Below are 22,843 nucleotides of genomic sequence, written 5' to 3'. Positions count from 1 at the left end.
GAGACTGGGCAGGACTTGAAAATGGTCTGAGGGGACAAAACCAGGCTGGAAGCCGGGGTCAGTTTGGAAGAGCACAGCAGTCAGGGGGAGAATTCCACAGAAATTCTGTTCTATCTGATACTGTCACTGTGCTCTCTATGCTAAAAAATAATAAAAATCAAGGCTTTTTTATTTTTCTCACCAGAACACCTCTAACTTTCTTTGACTCTCCTGCTATTTAGAGATCCTTCTCTGAGGAGGAGGTAGAGACTCACCCATCTCAAGATTTTGGGATCATCATAAACACCCTGGTGTATGCCCTGGAATTTTACATAAGAGTAGATATATTAATGGAAGGCCTGGAGAATGAAAAGCAAAGTAAGTGTGAAAATGTAATAAAGTGATGAGGGCAGAAATGAAAAAAAAAAAAAATTAAGAAGGAAATTCTGTAGGTAAAACTAGGCTGGGAGTGTGCTTCCAGGAAGGTAAGTGGTTTAAATATAAATACTGCAATTACCCCTGGAAACATTTATTACTTTCATGGAGAGTTAAACTTACTGTTCAATAAGCAAATGCAATCCAGTAAGGCTGTGTTGTCCTAAGTAATGGCTAATCACGGGCACTCAAACTGCTGTCAGTAATAAACTGTTTCTCTTTACTTCCTTCTTCCCAAGGAGAGAGAGAGGAAGAAAGTGATCCCCTTTGTTCTGTGATCCCTGCCCACGTGGGATGCAAGTGCCAAATCTTATTTCTGCTTTTGGGGTACCTAATATCAGAACCTGGATCAACCTGAACCCCAGAATTCCAGGGGAAGGGGTAGTAGAAAATCACTTTAACAAATCAACGATTCAGAAATAACATATGGTAGTACATGGTAGAATTGACCCCAGAATGGTTTTGGTAATGTATGTCTCAAGAGCTAGAAGATGATTTTCCTGTTGAGGGCTTTGTGCTGAGACAAATAAGATTTTGAATCTTCTTGTTTAGCTGAATATGGTAAAGCACCACATATGCTTTAGGCTCAGTGTTACCTTCCCTGGGGGAGGAGGGAGTTTGGAGCTCTTTTAGGGGGACAATTAGATCCTTGCTCAATGTTTTGGATTCAACCTTTTCTTTCAGAGAAGAGCTTAATACTTTGACAGATCTGTTTCTTTCTACTGACCACCTGAGGATTCATGGATTTCCTCCTGGAAAGAGTATCAATGATCTTTGAATGTCAGCTTACTCTTAAAATACATTTTCTTCAAGAAAAAAATGTCATTCCTCTGAACACAGAAGCCATTTCTAAAATCTGTAATGTTTTGAGTAACTAGATATTTTCTTTTTTTTGCTTAAACAAATCATAATCTCCTTTCCTGGGTCCCTTCTAAATCTATCCATCATGTTAAGAATTGCATCTCAAACCTAGGAAGTTTAAGAACCAGTCCGAGTTTTCCCCCATTCCCAATTCCAGGCCTGATTCATTGTGGATCCTCATCTTTTTACAGCATAGAGCCTGCTAAACCTTTAATGTTCACCTTCAGCAGTAAAAACTTCATTTTTTATACAACTCTAGGGCTATGAAATGTACATAGTCAGCTTTATAATCTATTAGAAAATAAATCTCCTTTTTTAACATAGTAAATCAAAGATTCCTCATCCTGTGCAAGCAGAAAGACGTGAATAAAGTTGGGTCACTGCAGATTTTTGCACACTTCTTCCCAGTTAATTGATATAGAGACATGTTCAGGATGCTTGGTGGTGAGATACACTTTCACCACAGACAGCAAGGAGGTACAGATATGCATTTCTCTGGTGAAGTTGGTTCAGATTGTGATGTGGAAACTCTTACTCATACCTTGACTCAGGACTTCAGAAAATTAAGGTTTTTATGATTATGGTGATATGGGATGTATGCTTGACTTAGTACAGCTATGCCATTTACAAAACTCAGTTAATTAACCTCAGTTAATCTTACTGATGTAGTTCTGCCACTTGGGCCACCCACTTTAGCTTGGACAGCACTGCATTTCAAGTCATCTGTGAAATGATAGTTAAAATAAATGTGCTTTATCCTTTTTAAGGATTCTGAAGTTATCGATTGCACTATGTCTTGTTTTACCTTTGCAGAGCAGAGATTGCTGAACTTGTATACCCCTAAACTACCTCTATCCTTGAAATCTGAGGGTTGTTTACAATCTCTGGTACTTAAATGCTTGTTTTCCTGCTTCTTCTGCTGAGAAGAGAAGGGTGGGGATGTTGGGGTATGGGGGTTTTTGTCTTGTTTTATTCTTCCCCTCGATGTGCTAATGCAAACTGTTGAACTGGCTCCTTGTAGCTTCCAGGGAAAATGCAGTGGGTTTGCTTCATGTATTCTACTCAACTCAGAAAGAACTTGTGCAGGGTGGAGATTATCCCAAAATGCTGGGTGGCTGCATCTTGCCCCGTGAGTCTTGGGAAATTCTTGTGCTTGAGGCAAATCAAGCCACTTATGTTCAACATTATGTACTTGTGGACTTTATATCTGCCAGGTGTGTCCTCCAAAACCAGAATGCTTTTGTGGGCTGGATGGTGAGTCAGCAGCTCTGAAGGTGTATTCCCACCTATATCTGACTTAATAATGCTTTGTCCTTAAGTAAGATTTGATTTTGCTGTTGCCTTTCAATTTTCTCTCCTTTCCTCCTCCACAACTAGGCTGGTACTGAGTTTTGTCAGCAATACAAAATACAAGCATGTTACTGCTTTTTTGACATCTTGAGTTCAGATCTTCAGATCCACAGCTTTCTCAGTGCTATCTTATTGTTAAAAGCAGCCACCTTCTAATTCTTCAGTTTTCCTTTTTTTTTCCTTTTCTTTTCCCCCCCCCCCAGGATTGGACATCATATGTGTTGTGGTGTGTTGCTAATGTAATACTTCATACAACAATTGCTGGGCAAAGTCAGGTGGTTTCTTCTCAGTTAACTTTTTTTACAAAGTCTAAGTTGGATTTTACCAGAAAGCTTCTATTGAAGTAGCAAGAAGGCAGATGTTAAGGGACTCATCTGGTATTTTTGCAGAGAACTCACTGTGGGGAAAACATATCTTGCAGCTTTCAGAACCAAAATGCCAACTGTTTTTTGACAGTCTGATTATGGAAGTCCAGTAGGCATTGACACAGATGCTCTAATTGGCACTGTGTGATTGAACGGTGATTTTCGTTGAAACAAGTTAAAAAACAAAACCTACTTGGTGCTGAGTCATCTGGGGTTAGAAAGAATTACAGACTGTTCCAGTGGGGTAAAGTATGCATGTTCCTTTAATGGGATATGAAGTAAGTTGGGATAGTCCAGTCCTTGGTGAGGGAAGGCTGTGCTTCCAGGGATACCTCAGAGGTGACGATCTGGGCATTACCAGAGAAGCTGCTGTTCTCTAAACTAAATTACTGGCTTTCTTCCATGGTTAACTTTAATTTAATGGTGTCTTTAATTTAACATAACTAAATACAGAGCTGTAACCTTTGACAAAAATGTTTTTGGTGAAATTTCAGTGTCCTCTGGCTGCCATACCTTGAGAGTGTAGTCTTTGGGATAAGAGTTTGAAAGAGATTGCAGTTAATCTCATCTTTGAAGATCAGAAATAATATTGCTGCATAGAGATGCTTTGAGCAGTCACAAGGCTAGGTGAAACCTACTTTTAAATTAAAGGTGAGGATTAAAACACCTGGCCTCTTGTTTCATGCTGATGCCTTTATAACTTTTTTTCTTTTTTATTAAGTGTAGATATTTTGAAAAAAAACCCACACAATCACCATTCTGCCTTGACTAAACTGCAGAGACTTGTCAGGTGGGCTCCTGCAATAGGTTCATCTTCTACGGGATGTCTTGTGTTAGCTTAAAATTGTTACAGAGTGAAAGCTCTGCCCTAAGCCAGACATTTCTAATTAATTATCTTTGCTTTCTAAAGTAAGCACGTTCATTGTAATATTAAATTGTTGCCTGTAGCTTCTAGATTTTGGAAACTAGATTAAAAGCCCTTTATTGCCAGAATTCTTTCCTTCAGGTAGACAGTCCATGCAACCCAATCTACTGCCTTCATCCATCTTTAGTCTAAACTATATAGATTGAACTTTATTCTATACCTATTGTCATTTTGCTAATTCATTGTGTGGTGAAATGAAGCATCTTTCTATTTGAATTCCAAGGAATAGGCATAAGAGTTCAGTTGGTTTCATTATAGGGGACTTTTGTTCATGTTCAGGTTTATGTTCATGTTCATGTTCAGGTTCATGTTCATGTTCAGGTTTATGTTCATGTTCTTTTGCGTTTTTGGGTGCACATTTCTACGAGGGTATAAAACCAGGATGAAATGCTACAAGTGCTCTGATAACTAAAAAGGGGTGATATAATTGAAATGCCCTTAATAATTTTTTTTTTCTTTCTGTGTTGTGGTATTGGGATGTTCCTTGATGCCTGGAAAAAGGAATTTGGTGTCATGCTAAGTTGATAGGTGAGATATGATGCAGGTGGCAGGTAGAAGCTTCTGTTATGTAAATAAAGTCAGATAAGTCTGGCATTGTCCAGCTTGTCCAAAAACTTTCCCAGTTATAACAACATAATTTAAAATGGTCTTAGACCATCAACGGTTCTTTTTCCACAAACATGGAAAAATCAAAGGAAATGCACTGCTTAATTATGGGAAGAGGGGTGTGGCAAAAGCATTTAACTAAACATGGGAGATGAGGATTTTCTGAGCTTAAAGACGTGATGTCCCTGTGCTCATGGGGTGGAAGGCAGCCTTGCAGTAAAGAAATGAATGTCTTACTGACCTCAATTAACATTCATCCTGTTTGTACCAGGACTGAGTCTTGTTCTTCAAGCCTCCGAGGTGCATATTAGGTGAACAGCAGACAAATGTAAATGACTTCATTTTATCACTTGGATGGCATGAATACCTCAGAGTCCACCTTTAGCTAAATTAGAAGCCTGGAATGAAGAGCTATAGCTCTGTGTGTGGTCCACAGAGAGAGCTGTGCTCTTGTGCTGTCCTGGATTGCTCTCTGCACACTTCACTGATCACACAGGAACATGGAGTCATAGCTCAGCCCAATGTTAGTGTAACTTGCTGTTCATATATGATGCATCTGACCCTCATATGCCCGCCACTGAATTTGTGTGTCTCTTAAAAGTGGTTTTTTTTAAATATTTCTAAGTGTTCTCTTACAGGAGAGATTGTTTTACTGTGAGATAACAACAAAAAACATTACAGAAATCACAAACAGGGTGTCACTTTGTCTCTAATTCACAAGGAGATACTGTGCCTATAAATCACAAAAATATAATAGCTGCAACTGCAGCCAAATAAAACACCTGTGTCAGCTTGTAACCTAAATCTACAATCTGTGTTGTCTAAAATTCAGGTTAAATACTCTGCCTCTTCACCATTATACAAATAGACTGGCTCTGACAATATGACAAATTAATGCAAGTGCAGAGAAGGTCTTGAATCAATTCTCAGTCTGCTTTTGTCTTAGTAATGCCTCTAACTGAAATATGAAGTGTTTAAATGTCCTGCTGAAGAGTAGATCATCTCTGAAAATTTTCAGATGGTAACTTAGCTTTCTCTCATTTAGCTTCCACATATTTGGAAGAGATATGCTTTTCTTTGCATATAAACAGTTAATTTGGGTTGCACAATATTTAAATGTGAAAGGGAAACAGACAAATCTATTTGTCTATTTGTTCCACTGTGGGGATGCTGTGGCTATTCAAATAACTTTGATGTACTATCACACTGTATTTCTGAACTATTTTCAACCCTCAACCATAGTTACATATGCTTTATTCTGTTATTTATTTAATATGCCATTGAACGGGTGAAGTAATGACAACAAGATTTCCTTCAACATCAACCTCATCAAGCATCAGAATTTTTAGCTAGACACCTCTGCTGGTATGTGAAATCCCTGATAATCATGGATTTAGAAGTCCATGAACTTTCATCATTTTATTACTATACAGATCATGAAGGGCAGACAGGAGTCAGCAACGAGCATCTTGATTTGTCTTCCAAAACACTTCCTTGCTTCCTTTGCCACTTAAGCTTACAGCAGTCCTTGGCTTCCATTAAACCACTCTCTGGCACCCTTTAATTTTACCCAAGATTCACACTTTGTTATTTGCATTATGGCAAACTTTATTTCACTTACACTTAATTTGATCCATCCAGATGGATTTCTTTTCTTTACGGACTGTGGGAAAGGACTTTCTGAGTCCCTAATCGTAGAGGTCCCAGTTTTGTATCCACATTTTTATGGGATATGCAGAATATGTAGAAGCTGTGGGAGGGATGAGGAAAGTGGGCAGAGAAGGAAGGGATCTTTAAACCCATCTCTGAAGTAGCTACACTAGGGTAGGACTGTCACCTGCTTCCAAACTGCTTCGTATAAAAAGGCTCATTGGGCAGGAAGTCCTGGTTCCTTTTTTTATTTTAGGGACTTCTGCAACACATGAAATGAAGTTGGATAAAAGCATGACAGCTCTTTGAGCATGTTTCAGGTGGTTAGGTTTGTTTTCTTCGTGAAATTTTGCTAAAAATGTGGTCTGATTACGTACGTGGAGAAAAACTGTTGATGGTTGGGTTTTGTTTAGTTTTGTCGTGGTTTGTTTGTGATTTTGTTTGGGGTTTTTTGTTGGTTTTGTTTGTCTAAGTTAAAAGTAAGTTCTCTAAGGCTAAAAACAGTTTCCTGCTAATGTGAAGTGTTTTGACTTTACTGGGCTTTCCAAGGTACTATGTGGAAAGTAAAACCAAAGCACAGACCCCTTAGCCCAAGGTGTAGAGCTGGTGCTTAAGGTGTGGGGGGGCCTCAGCTGGCTGGGTCCCCTGGTCACCCATATCCTGGAAGTCATGTTATGCCAAAAAAGGACTGTGGCAGGTTGCCCTTGGTTGGATGCCAGGTGGCCAGAAAGGAACTCCATCACTACCCTTCCCAGCTGGACAGGGGAGAGAAAATAAGATGGAAACCCACTTTTGGGTTGAGATGAGGCAGTTCACTAAAGCAAAAGTGAAAGTTTGCATGCACACAAGCAAAGAGGAAAAAGAAATAGGTTTATTATCTGCTTCTCATCAGCAAGTGATGTTCAGCCACTTCCTGGGAAGCACAAACAGTACGGACCACTTTTCTTATCCAGTAATCTTTAGGCCTAGTTGGTTGGCTTTCTCTTCTGCAAATTGGCTTGACTCACCTTCTCCTGTAAAAATCTCAACTTGCCATGGGGGACTTCCCACAGCAGCTTTCCAGCCCCAATGGTTTCATCATGTCATGTTTCTTTTCTGCTTAGTTTTTTTTTGTTTGGGTTTTTAGTCCACATACAAAATGGATTGAGGTTAAACAAAGATACAAGGTTGTTTATCTCTCTCTATGGAAAACTACATTCAGAACACCTATAATGACCTTGGCATTCTGCTTAATGAGTAAATGGAGTATTCGGCCATATCTGATAATGAAAATGAGGCATGCTTAATTAACTTAGCACCCAGCTAATCAGCAGTTAATGCAGCCCTGAAAATTGATAAGTTATTTCATGTTGGAGGGTCAGAGTGTGCCTGCAGAGAAGGGACAAAGCAGGCCTTTATGCCTTAACCATGGAGCAAATATAAATGGCAAACAGAAATTGGTGTGACTGGAGGTTTTGGTCAGTAACATGGCCTTGATTCGTGCTCTCTTCAGCCACCTGCAAAGTGTTTGTAGCTCTAGAGTGGAACTTTGCCTTCAGGATGTCAGCTAACAATTGCACTGGATGATCTGTTAGATTATGAGCAAAACAGCTCTGCCATAAGCAGGACCAGCAAGTTAGATCGGATTCACTTTAAAAAAAACCAAACATCCAAAAGTGTGGCTTTCGGTTGTCACTGTGTGAATATTCCAGAATAGCCTTCTGGGATGGTATTCAAAGTAAATATTGGGTTAGAGTGCCTGACTGGGCACCAGCAAATATCTCTGCCATGATTTTACTTGGCCACAGAGAGTGATACAGAACTGAACGAGATCATTTCTTCCAAAATCTTTCCTTCTCAGCAGGAATTCTTCTACTGGTCACAGGAACGTCTTAGTATTTGGAGCCCAAGCAGTGATGTTTGAGGAAGAGGCATCAATTTAGTTTCCTGCACCACAAGAGATAATCAATGGAAATCTTGCTTTCACTGTTCATGTTCAGAAATCACAGGTCAACAAAAGACTTAGTGCAGCAGGAATCCTCTGGTTCCACTTTTCCCATTTTCTGAGAGCTGTTCTTTTTGACAGTTTTTTTTCCTTAATTTTAAAATATTAAATGGTTTTCACACAACATCTTGATCAGCAAGCAGCAACGGAGGATTTTTTTTTTCTTAGGATTTTTGCATTTATTAGAAAAGCGGAGAGTTAAATGTGCTAAATGATACAGTGTCTGCGTGCCCTGAATCAACAGGAATAGGAGCAGTGTCTGGATGTTGGTTTCACAGCCTGTGAGTTGCTGCCTTGTCCTTGATTTTAGCAGCAGGTTTCTTTAGAGGCCGCAGGATCCACAATGCTTTTCACCGCAGGAAAGCAGTCCTGGGCGTTGCAGGGATTCCAGTGAAAAGGATGGGAGTGGGGAAGATGAGTCCTCAGCCTCCATGTCAGGCTTGCAATTCTTTGCAGACTTACCTGTCATTTAAACCCCTGCAGATGCAACACCTGTTTTCCTCTTGTTACAAGACTGGACATTCTACACACAACCTTGATAAATGAGGGAGCAAGTGTTCAAATGCGGAGGGAGTCTATGTTCAACTGTTTCTCTTTTGTCTCTGTTTATCTGCTTGATAGTGCTGTCTGTCTTTAAAAATCATCACAGATATAAGACAATGGGAAAGTGATTTCATTTTGTTAATTGTGTATGTGCTGGAACACTCCTTTCAGCTTTTTACTTATTTCAGCGTCAGGCTTCAGACACAATGATTTGTGAATGGGGGCTTTGCAGACCCACCCTAAATATATTCTCAATATGTTGCTCAAAATACAAATCCTTCCTCTGTCATGAGCAAACTTCATTTAAACTGATTTTTTAACCTGATCACTCTACCTTGTCTGGTGCATCAGCTGTGAGGGGACCCGTGTATCAGTTGTGAATCTTCACAAAATTTAGGAACTTTGGAATTTGCCCGTGGGACAAAAGGGGAGCTTTGCCAAGCCCCTGCTGCAAAGCATCCTGTAGCCTTTCAAATGACAGATTGTACTTGGCAGAGTTGGATTTCTGTGCAGTTAAGAATGTACCACAGAGGTATTGACAAAACATCCTGTCCTCTGAGGTGAATGTTTATAGTGATGTCTGAGGAGATTTCAGCTTTTTTGTCACACCACTCCTGCAAAGTATTCATAGACAGTGACTGAGCTGTTAGCAAAGAATGCTTATAGGGTTGTTAGAGCAGTGGTGATCTAAGAACAAAAGCAAGTTAAAGATTGCACGGAGAAAGAGTATTTTTAGACTTACTGATAACTAGCTATGTCCTGGGAAGTTTCCAGAGTAAGAGATTTCTGTTATTAAAAATATTTGGACCCAGATTAGAGATTCTGCGCACACATCTGTAAATACAGAAGTTACTTTTGGACAGCCCTTGGAAGGAGTCCAGATGTGGCCTTTGTGTTTCAGCTGCTGTTCCACAGGGTTTGCTAAACATGTTTTTAACAGAGTCCGTTGACACGTGGGGAGTAAATGCTGGCACTTCATTCTCTGTGTGATGCTGCACTGGGGTAGATAATGTGTTTTGTGAGAAAGGCATCGAGGAAAACACTGAATGGCGTGTCTTTCTTAGATATTTCTAAGTTTTCTGTTTCTTAGTATTCTACAGTGAACACAGTGTCTGTCAGCCTGCTCGGGGTGTCGATGGCCTCTTACCCAGCTGTGATGCTGGTGCTTGCTGACCTCATGGCTGGCACTGAGTGTGCTTCACCAGGCTCTGATCGACCCTCAATAGGCATTAATGTTTATCCTTATGGTTGAAACGGATTATAGAGGGGGAATCTGTGTATTGCCTTTGGTTATTTATCTCTTTGCCCAGTCTGAAAATCACGTTGATTTCATATGATGTTTGATGGTCAGATTGCAGTGCTGATGAAAACAGAAGTGCTACAGAGGCTGTTACTGAAAAGAACAAGAAAGGAGGACAGCACCTCCCTCTTCACTGCCATTAACATCCAGCTTTGACACAACAGAGCTGCATCCTTCTGGAACTGCCATGGGACAGGAGCAGTGCATTGGGCTGGGCTGGACTTGGGTGCCAAGCTGCTCTTGGACACCCTTGGCAAGGCAACCAGACTTAGCCTATATCAGACTTCAGTTGCTTTGCCTTCCTGAGCCATGCTTTAATCCAAACTCCGAGCTGCAGGAGAGCAAAGTAGTGTGTCAAGGGAGCTGTGCCTCCTACAGAGACTACAATAAAGAAATCAAAATCTCTTGGGTGCCTTTAGGGTGCTGTGGTCTTCTGCAGCAGCAGCTGATTTGAGATTAGAAGTCACCTTTTTTTCACAGATGGACTGATAGTGACATGAGAATGGTTGTTCTTATCTCTAGGAGGACTTCCTTTTTCTGTGACTGTGGGAAAAACCCAAATATGCAGCAACTACAAGATAGGCAGGAGGGATCATGGTTCTTTTTGCACCAGTAAGACAGTAAACCTCAAGTGAACACCTACTCCTGAAGTGAGTTAGCTCAAGGATTACAGAGGTCTGATAGGGATTGAGTTATGGTATATAGTATATAACCCTTGAGTGTCCTGTGTTGGATTTGAATGCATGTATTCTGTCTGTGTCCCATTTTTTTTGCTCCCAGTATGTGTTCTTCTTTCCATGTTTACTTGACTTAGATACATGAGCAAAAGTCTTACTCTTTCCATGCAAAAAAGAACCACCTGAACTCTTTAGAGGCAGCCCAATTACAGAGAGAGAACAGTTATTTTCTGTAGACACGAAATCTCATTTAGAAAATGTACACCCAATATAATTGGTTTAGAATAATACACAAACATATATTTATGTGTATAAACACACTTATGAGTGTGTATATAGATACAGTGTCTGTGTATCGTGGCCCCTGAACTCACACGTTGTCATAACCCCACTTCCTTAGTAAAGGGCTGTTTCCTATGTGCCTTCACCTTTCTGGATTAATTAAAACTAAACATCAGTGACTAAAGGTTGTAATGGTAGAGATGAGATCTCACCAGTCTTTAACATCATGGTAAGCAGTCCTTTTGATTGCCTCCTATTTCAGAGATGTGTTGTTCCTAGGGCTGGTCACAGCTATGCCATGGTTGCACCCCTATTCCAAACCTATTCAGTCACTCTTTCAGCTGGTAAAGTCCTAAATTGCTGGCTGAAGGCTTACTATTAGTTTAAAAATATTGTAGCTGTGACTTTGTGTGAGGTTTAAGTGGCATTTAGTTGATTGGAGGGGTAAGGCAGGGAGGAAGCTCTTTTTCTGTTTAATATTTCTCATTAGCTTGTTGCCTGAAACAAAGGTTTTTAGCATAAGATGCAGGAATTTGCCTACACACAATTTCCTATTAATTTAGAGGAACTAAATATGGAAAAGACTCCCACTCCCATTGTCTCTCTTATTCTGTTCCTTGTATGCCCCAGTTGGACTTCTAATGAAGTATTTCCTCCAGCTGTCAAGAAAGTTTACACTATGATCCTAACTTTCTGTTTCCTAGCAACCCTTCATCCTTCTGCTCATAAAGGAGGATGGCTTATACTTTTAATTAACGTAATTCTAGGCCATGGCCAATGAAAAGCAAATGCTGCTGAAGAATAAATGTCATCCATCCTTTAAACAGAAAGCAAAAATTTCACGCCATAACTGCTTATATGCTTTAGCATTGCATTTAATTTTGATGAGATGAGTTTTTCATATGTCCTTGCATTTAAAATTTAGTTTTTCAGTTGTGGATGGCAATGTGGTTGTGGCCACCCTCAGCCTTGGGGACTAAGAATCACTGCTTGTAGAACTTCTGCTTAGCAACTTGTCTTTGAACGTCACCGATGTGGTACTTGGAAGGTATTTGGCTTCCTAATTATTTTATTATTTTTTTTTGGCTGCTCTGCTTTTAATCCCAGTCTCTTTACCTGGATGGTGGGTCAGGAGCTTGCTGAACTGGATTATGGTGTGATGGATTACAAGTCCTACATTAAAAGATTTCAAATGGACTGCATCCCTGCTCTGCAATGCTCGTGTAAATCAAGTAACTGAAATACTTGCACCAGACCCTTTATTGTGATATTTCTTAACATTTCTCATGTATCAGGTGTTGAAGTATGTTCTCCCATTCTCTCTCACTTCGTTGTCATTAAGGTGTTGTGAAAGTGGAAGTTGAAATCAAAGTATCTTTTAGCTGTATTACAGGCAACACATGGATGAGAGCTGTGTGGGAACTATGCTTCCTCTAGAAATTTAGGAAGAGTTAAAAATATGACTTGTGTCTAGATTTCTGAAGTGACTAATGAGATAACATGGAAGCAAAGTTAAAGCTAATTAAGGATTTATTTTCGGTGATAGATTATCCACATTCAGAAATATCAGTGTCTCTTTGAAGATACTGATAAATCAAAGATCTTTCTCATGTTGTAACAAACTATATTTTCTGTTAAAAAAGTCAAAACTTTTCAGTGTTTGCTTTCTCAACTCTGAAGTGGCCAGAAAGCTTCCATTGCTTTTTTTTTTTTTTTTTTTTTAAAATAGATTCTCTGAAAGAGCAAACTTTCAGAGAAAGAGGAGTGGCCAATACCCCAGAGTGCTGGGCATACTTCCAGAAGGACCTCAACAAGTTGCAGAGATGGGCAGAGAAGGAACCATCTGAAATTCAACAAAGGCAAATGCAGGGTCCTGCAGCTGGGGAGGAATAACCCCATGTACCAGTACAGCTGAGAGAAGAGAATATCTGAAGGGAGGGGTGTCAAGAGGATGGAAATGGCTCACAGTAGTAATATATTTAGTGATCTCATCTTCAATAGAGACATAGAGATGATAAGAGAGGGGAAACGCCTTTTTTTTGGATTTCAACACCATAGGAAAAAAATACATCTAGAAAATTCTTCTCTCTTTATATCTTCTGTTACTGTAGTAATGTCTTTATTCTTATTTATTTTTAACAAGTGCTCTCAATTTTTTTCTTAGTTTCTTAATGCAATGTTTGTATTTCATCTTGCTCTTTAAACGCCAACTTACATAAGCTCCCTCATGTGTTCATTACAATGGTTCTTAATTACCAGGTCATATATTTCTTCCATGGATACTTATCTCATAAAATTTGTAAGATGGATGAAATTAAAAGCAAGTTAATATTAGTTTAAGATTTTATGTTTTAAGGTGGCCTGGTGTGTTATCCACATAGTATCATCCAAATCCCAATCTGGATACAAGATATTTGTTATAACAATGGTTTTCTATAGCACTTTTCACTGTGGTATCTTACCAACTTTGTTAATGTTAATGCATCCTTTTTCAGAGTGAAGTGATGTCTCCCCATTTTACATATGAGAAATGGAGAGGAAGAAATATCAGGATAAAAAAAAATACAAATTTGAAATGCTTAAATGAAGACACAAAAAACTTCATCTTTCTGTGCCTACAACACAGAGAACCATGTACCTTTTAAAGTACCTTTACACCAAGTTCAAAGCTTAAAGGAAACCTTTAGCTGCAGCTGCTGCAGAACTCCTGCACAAAAGCCTTTTGCTATGACTGCTTCATCCCTGAGTGGCCTCACCCCGTGCAATGGCTCATCCATCAAAAAAATGTGAAGGTTTAACAGAAATTCTGCTGATCTCAGTGTGAAGTCATCTTCAGCATGAAGGAATAAAGCTGTCCCTTAGCAGCTAAAGGCTTTCACTGAGTGAGCAGATCCTCTATTAATTAGGGGGGACATGCACCTTGCCAGAGAGGTTGAGCAGTATTTGCTGGTGAGGGAGGAATGGTGCAACGTGCAGCCTCACCTCGAGTGTGTGGTGTGCAGTTTTGGGCACCACAACACAGAAAAGACATTATGCTATTAGAGAGCATCAAAGAGGGGCAACACAGGTAGTAAAAGACCTTGAGGGGAAGGTGTATTAGGAGTGGCTGAGGGCACTTGGTCTGTTCAGCCTGGAGGAGAGGAGTCTGAGGGGAATCTGAGTCATAACCTCATTGCGGTTACGACTTCCTCGGGAGGGGAAGAGGAGGGGCAGGCACTGATCTCTTCTTCTCTGTGGTGACCTGTGATAGGACCTGAGGGAATGGCCTGAAGTTGTGTCAGGGGAGGCTTAGGTTGGATATTAGAAAAAGGTTCTTCTCCTGGAGGGTGGTTGTGCTCTGGAACAGGGCAGTGGTCACGGCACCAAGCCTGAGGGAGTTCAAGAAGTGTTTGGACAATGCTCTCAGATAATGGTGTGAATCTTGGGCTGTCCTGTGTAGAGCCAAGAGTTGGACTTGGGTCCCTTCCCATCAGGATCAGCATATTTTGTGATTCTATGAGTGTAGAAACTGTGAGCTGCAGTTAATGCTGTGAGGAGAAGCATAGGCTTCCTACAGCACAGCTTTTTTTACCTTGGAGGTAAGAGTTGAACCACTCTTGATAAACACATTTATCCAACAAACACCCAGATAAAACAAATAGTTGCTGTTCTTTCAGCTGTACAGGTATGGATGTGAGACAGAGAATTGAAGCTGTGTTAGAAATCTGTGATAAGACAAGTGCTATGAGCTCTGGAATAGTACCTCAGTTGTAATTACTTGTGTCTCTGTTTCTAGTAGCCTTGGCTTTTCCTTTCCTCTGTCCCACCATCTCAGTCTCCCCACCCTGTGTTCTGGGTCCCAGAGTGCTCTGCTCCTCTGCCTCCCTCCTCCAAATTGCAGTGCACTCAGCCTACCCAGATGCTGCAGTTCCCTGCCTTTAACTCTTTATTTTGGTGTATACTACAGTTCCAGCCTTTTGTTTGCTTTAGCATGTTTCTGATGTGCAGTAGCACTTTTGCTCACCATTAAAGGGCTTTTACCTTAGAACTGTTTCCTGAAGAGGCAGCACTATTGCAAGGGGAACTTGGTCTTATGTCTACTATCATCTTGCCCTCTGTACTATGGCAGTTTTATGGACAGGACAGAGCCATAGAGGGAACCTCTCCTTTTGCAGTAACTTATGTGCAGTACTTACAGCACCACCAAGACATCTACTTGTTGAAACTGTTTTACGCTATAACTTTTGAAGTCAAGGATTAAAATTTGTGTCCTTAATGCCTCTGACTGTTTTGCCTCGGTCTTCTTTTTTCTTCCCTCCTTTCACTGAGTGAAGTTTTAAAACATGACTGCTCATCGGAATGTGTAACAAGGTAATATTTGTAGGGAAATGAAGAGGGATAATACTTCTGCAAGCGCTGTGCTTAATGTGATGGAAGACAAGTCTTTTTAAACTCTTTAAATAGGTATTCTGTAGTCATTTCTCCTGTCACTTTTATTCTGCTGTGTGGAAAGTCTTAGGTACACAGGATTATGGAGTTGGAGAAAATCCTGGGTTGGAAGGGACCCACAAGGATCATTGAGTCCAGCTCTTAAATGAATGGCCCACTTGGGGATCAAACCCATGACCTTGGTGTTATTAGCACCACACTCTAACCAACTGATACAAATCTCCACTTCTTTTTTTTTTTAAACTTGCAGTAGTGGCTAAAGGGGGTAAAAAAAGGTGTCAGTCTCTGTAGCTTTATACAGTGGGAAATTTATAGGATATCAACTTTACTAATATCTCAGTGTTCCTATTCACACAGTCTTTCACTGACAGGAAAAGAAAATAATCTCTTCCAGACAAAATTACAGCATGTTTGTAATTGCTTTCTGTCTCAAATGGCGTGTACAGCTTCTGCACTGAGCAGAAATAAGGTGGCATGTTTCAAAAAGGGCTTTGAAAGCGCCCTCAAAAGTCTTTTTCAGGAGCTGGAAGGCAGATAGCATTGACTCAAAGACAAAATGTTCTGCACAAATGCTCCATCTCCATCATCATCTCATCTCAATTTCAGTTGCTGACCTAGAAGTTCACAGGCAGATGGGTACATGCCCTTTTGCTTCTTTTTGCAGCGACAGAACATCCCAAGTACCTTTGTTACATCTGTGCTGTATTTGCTCAGCTGAGCAGCCAGAACTTACAAATTACTACCCATTTTCCGGTCCTTCCATGACTAGTAAATCAAAGGAACTTTTTTGAGACTGCTGCTTTTTTTTTGCCAAAACCATGCATGTCCTGTATTCTCCCATCCTTAAAGTCAAGCTGCAGTTTCAGATGCTTAGAAGCCGCAAAACCTCACTGATGGTTTCTGGTGTAAGAACAAACTGTGCCATATTACAGGAATTCCAGCAATTTCCTTCATGGCACAGTGTTGCATCCTCTGACAGAAGCTTTATACCCATGCCTGTGAGCTATTAACAAAGTAATTGCTGTTACAATCCCATTAGTCCACTCTGAAATATCTTAAAGCCAGGTATTTGATCACTTAAGCTGGCACAACACTTCACCACTGCAAAAACTTGCGGCTGGACATCAAATAGGATTAATTAACTTTGAAATACCTAATGCCTGAAATTACTGATTCTGTGATTTCTTGATTCAAGCTACAGCTGAAGAAACACTCTGCTGAATGCAGTCAGGAGGAGTTGATGGAGGGGAGAGGAAACTTTCCTAGCTTTGATTTCAGCATGACTTACTGTACAGAGTGGGATCTATTCAATTATACTCGCAGTGAAGTATGTACGTGAGTAGCAGGCAAAAGACACTTTCCTTAAGAGTTTTAAAAAACTTGTGGGCTTGTAAAAATAGGTCCCATCAACTCTTCGGATCTCAGAGATCTGGAAAATGAGACTGCAGCACCCAGTGCTAATATTGATTCTTTGGAAGTGCTATTATTTATTCTTCTTTTGAGAGAGGTTTGTGGTTTTCTTGTTTCCTGGGTTTTTTAAGATGTGTGTGGCTATTGTGGAAGAGTACAAGTAGGTTATCTTTAAAGAACTGTAATATTGAGCACTCAGATGAAGTCCTGACTGCTGTGGATGATTTTTGAGTCAGTCTGGTAGGGAAGTCCCAATGCTTGAAGCAAAAGAGCTGCCATCCTGCAGCTTCAGACCGAGGTGGTGTGACTGTGGTGTGTGCTCATATTGTATTACATACAGGGAAAAAAGCATGGGGTTAAAATGCTCAATTTAAACAGGGAACATCATTTAGAACATCCCCAGGTACGACTCAATTGTACACTTATGAGTGGAAAGTTCATTTCTTTGCAGATTGTCAACATAAAAAAAGAAAATCACTGAGCCTTCTCCTCTCAACCCCCTATATCCTCCCCAAAAAGGTTTATAAAATATGTAAAACATTTCAGTGATCAGATGATGGCGTAACACACCCAGAATATTCATTCCTGTCCCCCAGCCCCTGTAGTGTTTGGAATATGCTCTCTTTTCATCCTCTCTTCCCTTTCTATTGTTCCAGCCTTTTCTACATGTGTGCTTCTGAAGAGTAGTCTAGGACCTGGGATGGGATTTTCCCACTTTGCTAGTACATGAAGTCTTTTCCCAGTAGGTTATTTAACATTTGTTGTAACAATCTAAATGCAATCTTTCTTTTTCAGCTTCTCAGTGGTGTTAATCGTGTGGACTGAGATATCTGCACCACGAGATGAATAGTGCAGAGAGAGCTTTGTGTGAAGAACACCGGGGTAACTGTCATAGCCTGTGCTGTGCTCCAGTCACACCGGGCAGGACTCACATCATCCACCATTATGTTGGCACAGCACTGATGTCTTTGTTTGAGCTGCAGCCAGTTGAGACACTTAATAGCGAGGGAAGAGGCACCAGTGCTTTTAGGTCATGATTTGTCTGACCTGTTTCAGATCTAATTGATGCCAGGATGAGATGACTCATGCCCTGTGAATGCCCATTTTTCTCCACAGACTGTGAAGAGAACTGAAGGTGATTCCTGCAGACTGAGGCATCAGTATTTGCTGTGATCCTTCCGAATCCATTTAGACTAGCCATTGGGAACTTAGCAGTATTTTCCTTCAAAAAATGAAGCATCAAATACCAGAGAATGAAATGAGATGTATTTTTGCTGCTTCATGAAAGTACAGGCAGAGTGTTAGTTGGTAGTTTTAGCATTCATAGTAAAAGTATTTAAAGGGGGAATATAACATTGTAATGAACTAAGAAACGTGTAACAATTTTCAGCTCTTCGTTTCCTGCCTCACTTGACATCCTTGCAGTGTCTTTCTGCTCATACCAGAAATGGGTCTGCTCTGTGTTTTTTTACTGCATGCGAGGGATGTGTTCGCTTTAGCCAAAAGTAATTTGAAAAATTCGCTAAGCCCTTTCACATCCCTCTTTTAGCAGTGGAATTCAGTAAAATGGGTATTCATGGGAGAGAGAGAGAGAGAGAGAGAGTACAGATTATTTTGGAAATGTATCTCTTATCCTGTTTTATTTTTTTGTCCATTTACTGGGTACTGAGGAAAATACTTTGATCCTAGTGAGAAATCTGTTATTGTAGGTGGTATGTGATGAATCAGTGGCTGAAGAGTTGGGTTTTTTTCCCTTCTCCTAGAAATAAAAGGATAATATCAGAGAAGGGAGAAATTTTAACAATTCCCAAGTAAAATGGGTATACCAGGAGGGTTAATGAAGGCAAAGGGGTTTATTCTTAGTGGATTTAAGACAAGAAATAGTGTTTTTCATTAAAAAAAATTGTTGATGAACCTGAAAGGAAACTACTCTGTGTGGAAGGGAATGATTTGTTGTGAAACTGTTTGTCAATGAAGGATCAAATGTTTTTGCAAAAAAATTCTTACCTGCTGCTTAGCCACTCTAATAACATCACCTATCAGCTGTTAACCTTGCTCTCACTTCAGGCATCAAGTTGAACAAAGATTTTGAAGTTAATTGCTTAATGTAGACTCATCTGTGGTTTCCAGATATTCCATTGAGGTTTAAGAAATAGAAAATTTCTGTTCCTCAGAGTCTTTGTGCTGTAAACTGTGATTGTTCTTTGTATATCTAAAACTCAAGGTCCCTTGCCAAGGCTGCTGATCACTTCTGCCAGAATTTCTCTAATGTGGACTAGAAATCTAGAGAGTGATGTTGGGTCAAGTCCCACTGTCAGTAGGAAAAAAATACTTAAAACTGTAGTATGATAAAACTTTATCATACTACTCTGAAAAATCTGAGTAACATTTCCTCTTGACATGTTATTTTCCGTGTAAATACATATAAGCATACAATATACACAAATGAAGGTGTTACTAATAGCACTTGTACTGAGCTGTGGTGCAGAAAGAAGGAAGAGAACCAGAACTGTACTAAAATACTCTGCTAACAGCAAGAGAGGAAACAAAATGCTCATTTCCTTGGTACTAAGCTCTCTTGCATATATTTTACTGTTGACTCTTGTTTGTTAGTTCAGTGCAAGCATCAGATAATGTGGCATATCAGGTTTGTGGAAATGGGTATGTGCTTAAATGTGTTGTACAACATGAAAAGAGGAGATTATGAAGAGTGAACATATGGATACTGAAAATGACTCCTTGATTAGAGGTCATAAATAAGATGTTAATGTCAGTAATGGTTGCCTTGATTCATTTCCTATCAAGATGTGATGGGCATCTAGTTGAAAAGTTGCTGTAATTTCTGGTAAGATTACAAATCCTTTTGCCTGTTTGGTGGACATGTGTTGTTGACAAAGTCAGGTTAGGTGGACATTGTAGCTACTTTTTGATAAAATAACTCTGAATTGAATTAATTAAGGTTTTTCATCGTAACTCTAACAGTAATGTGGACTGGTAGAGAGTACTTCTAGGTTTATACCACTGCTTCAGAACAGCCAGCTTTTCTGGCTTGTGATTCTTGTGACCTTGCCCTTGAGGAAACTTTTCTTATTCAGGTATCTTAAGTTAATCAAAATACTGCTCACACGAGGCATTCAGAAGATAATTTTTTTATTCAAATTGTAAACTGATTTTTGCATTCATAGGTATCAAATTATTTCCAAGGAACCTGAAACTGCAGGAATTAATACAGAGAAGGGCTCTATGAAGAGCATGAATTTTATTAAGGAATGGCTTTGTATTTATGCACAGTATCTTCCAGTCTAACACTACTGATGCACAACCACTGAGTTCTCAAATGCTCTGGCCACTCTGCAGCAGCCCACTGTATGTCAGTAATGGGGTAACAAGATGATTTTTAAAACAGTAGGTAATTTTAGATGCTGTTTAGCACTGCAACATGGTTTTCCCTGTAGCTAAGAAGCAGCAAGTACTGAGTGATGTCCAAGCACGTGGCTTTGCTGTTGGATGGAATGGATGGTTGCTATTGCTGACTGGATGAGGGAGAAGGGCATGAAATGAATCCTGTGCCCCCCTTGGAGTAGGATGGAGCTTTGCCCTTTACTACCATGTTCACATTTTCTCCCAGCAGTGCCAGGAACAGCAAACCCTCCTGCTTGCAAATCTTTCCTGTTCTTCTCCCCTGAGCTGTGCTGACTGCGTCAGGTCTCTCCTCTGCTCTTCCCACTTATGCTGCTGCCTGCGTAGGACAGGGGGTGAGCATGCACCAGGTGTGGGAGATGGGAATTTGGGCTCCACCTGATGTTTCACCAAATTGGCAGCATGCAGATATGTAAGGGGTACTGTTCTGGAACTGTGGAAATACAAAAAACATATTAGGAAACAAAAAAACACTTGGTTGAGGGGAATTATTTTTACTTTTGGTCATATGGGTTAGGGGAAAATCAATTGTTGCAGCAGTACCTAGAAGGTTTTGTGAAAATATGTTCCAGGCAGAGGGTTGGTGGGGGCACTTCTGTCCTCTTGAAAAGGCTGCGTGGCCCACTCTGCACAAAAGGCTGAATAACCTTTAAATAGTAAAACCTGTAAAAATTGTAGCTCATGTTTAAGAGTGTTTTGCCTAGGTTAGAAATGTTTGAGGTTTGAAGCTAATCTCAGTTTTGATCTTGAGAATCTGCAACTGGAGCCTTCTGTTGGTTTCTCTTCAAAGTTTTTTTTCCAGTGGAAACATGAGCTCTTTCCCAATAGACTCGTTACAAATGTTGTGACAGTGTGAACCTGCATACTCCTGAATCCAAATGCTTTTAACCAATACTTTGTATTGTTTGTGAAGACCATGTATTCTCTTATAGTCTCTTATAATTATGGGGTATACATATTTGCATTGGCATTGCTGCTGTTGTGCTTTCTGCTTATTTAAATGAGCATTTAGCAGGAAAAAGAAAAAAGGTAGGGATTTAGTGCACACTGCAGGCAAAAGATGCCCATCTACTGACAGTGGAACTCGAGCTACTTCTATTTTTATGCTAAATAAGTGTGGCTGGTTGACCCCAGCTAGCAGCCAAGCTCACACCCAGTAGCCCCACAAAAGGATAGGGAAAAAAATTAGAAGAGCAACAGAGAGGAAAACTTGTGGTTCAAGGTAAAGACAGTTTAATAACTGAAACAAAGCTTGATGCAAGCAAATCAAAGCAAAGAATTTTTTCATTGCTTCCCATCAACAGGTAGATGTTCAGGCCCTTGCTGGTAAGCAGTGCCTCAGCACATGAAATGGCTGCTTGAGAAGACAAATATCATAACCAAAAATATTTCTTCCCCCTTTCTTTCCCAGAGCTTTATTTGCTGAGCACAATGACATATGGCATAGGAGATCCCTTTGGGCAGTTCAGGTCAGCTCTCCTGGTTGTGTTCTCTTCCAGCTTCTTGCACCACTGGGGACAGACTGGAAGTGAAAAACCTAACCTAAAAAAAACCCACTCCAAAATCCCTTCATGCTGTGCATGCACTGCTCAGCAGCAGCCAGGACATTGGTGTGTATCCAGGCTGGTTAAGACATAAATCCAAAGCACATCATGATGGAGGCTGCTATGAACAAAGTCAGCTTTGGCCTGGTCAGACTCAGTATAATTAAGTAGTCTAATTGTGCAGTTGTTTTACTGTCTGTTCATTACAGCTGTGCCTTGTAATTTGGCTTTCCTGCATTTCTGTGGCATTCAAAACTCTATTATTGTTCTTGGTTTTCTGTCTCCTTGAAAATTACTTCTCTGTCTTGGAATCTGTCACTTAAACAACCCGAAACTCTCCCTGCCAGTTGCTGTTTGTCTGATCAAGCTGCACCCACTTAGAAAAGAGAGGATGTGTCTGATAATTCCAGACAGATGGGGTGGTCTTGTCACAGAGGCTACAGAGGGTGGCAACTAAACAGATTAAACTTGATGAAGTCATTGACAGACTTGCACAATTAACATACTGATGCATATCTTTCTTGCTTCCATCTGTCAGCATGCCTAATTCATTTCATTACTCTCAAATTCACTTGACATCCCAGGCTGATTTTGTACCATAATTCACCTGCTGTCCTACTTGTGCTCTTCTTGAAACAAACCCTTTGAAGTAAAGCTATTTTAAGTACTATGCCATGATTCCTTTCATCCTTAGAAGAGGTTTTACACGTCTTAAAATTGCAACATCAACGAGCTTAGAATTACAGTACCCAGTGACTTAAAGGTGTTTAAAGTCCTGTCAAGTGTTCATCTTTATAAACGTGAATAGTCAGTTTTAATGGTTTTAAGATTTTGCTATTAGTTTTGAAACCAAGCAAGTAAAACAACTATGAGGGGCTGACCTTGCCTGTGGAACATTAGCTGGTTGTTTACCTGCTGCAAGGATCTTGTGACCAGGGTATTTCGAATGCCAAATTATAAAATAATCCTGTAACAACTTGTTTTTCATATACAAGGTAAATCAGGCTCGCTGTTGCTCAGAAGAGCAGTTGTTGTAATGAGAGAATATTTTCAGTTACTAGCTGTGATGCTTTGGGGAATGGAA

Source organism: Lepidothrix coronata, unplaced genomic scaffold (genome assembly GCF_001604755.1).
Source record: "Lepidothrix coronata isolate B3197 unplaced genomic scaffold, Lepidothrix_coronata-1.0 Scaffold183, whole genome shotgun sequence".
Classification (NCBI taxonomy): Eukaryota; Metazoa; Chordata; class Aves; order Passeriformes; family Pipridae; genus Lepidothrix; species Lepidothrix coronata.
Note: the sequence above shows the minus strand (reverse complement) of the source record.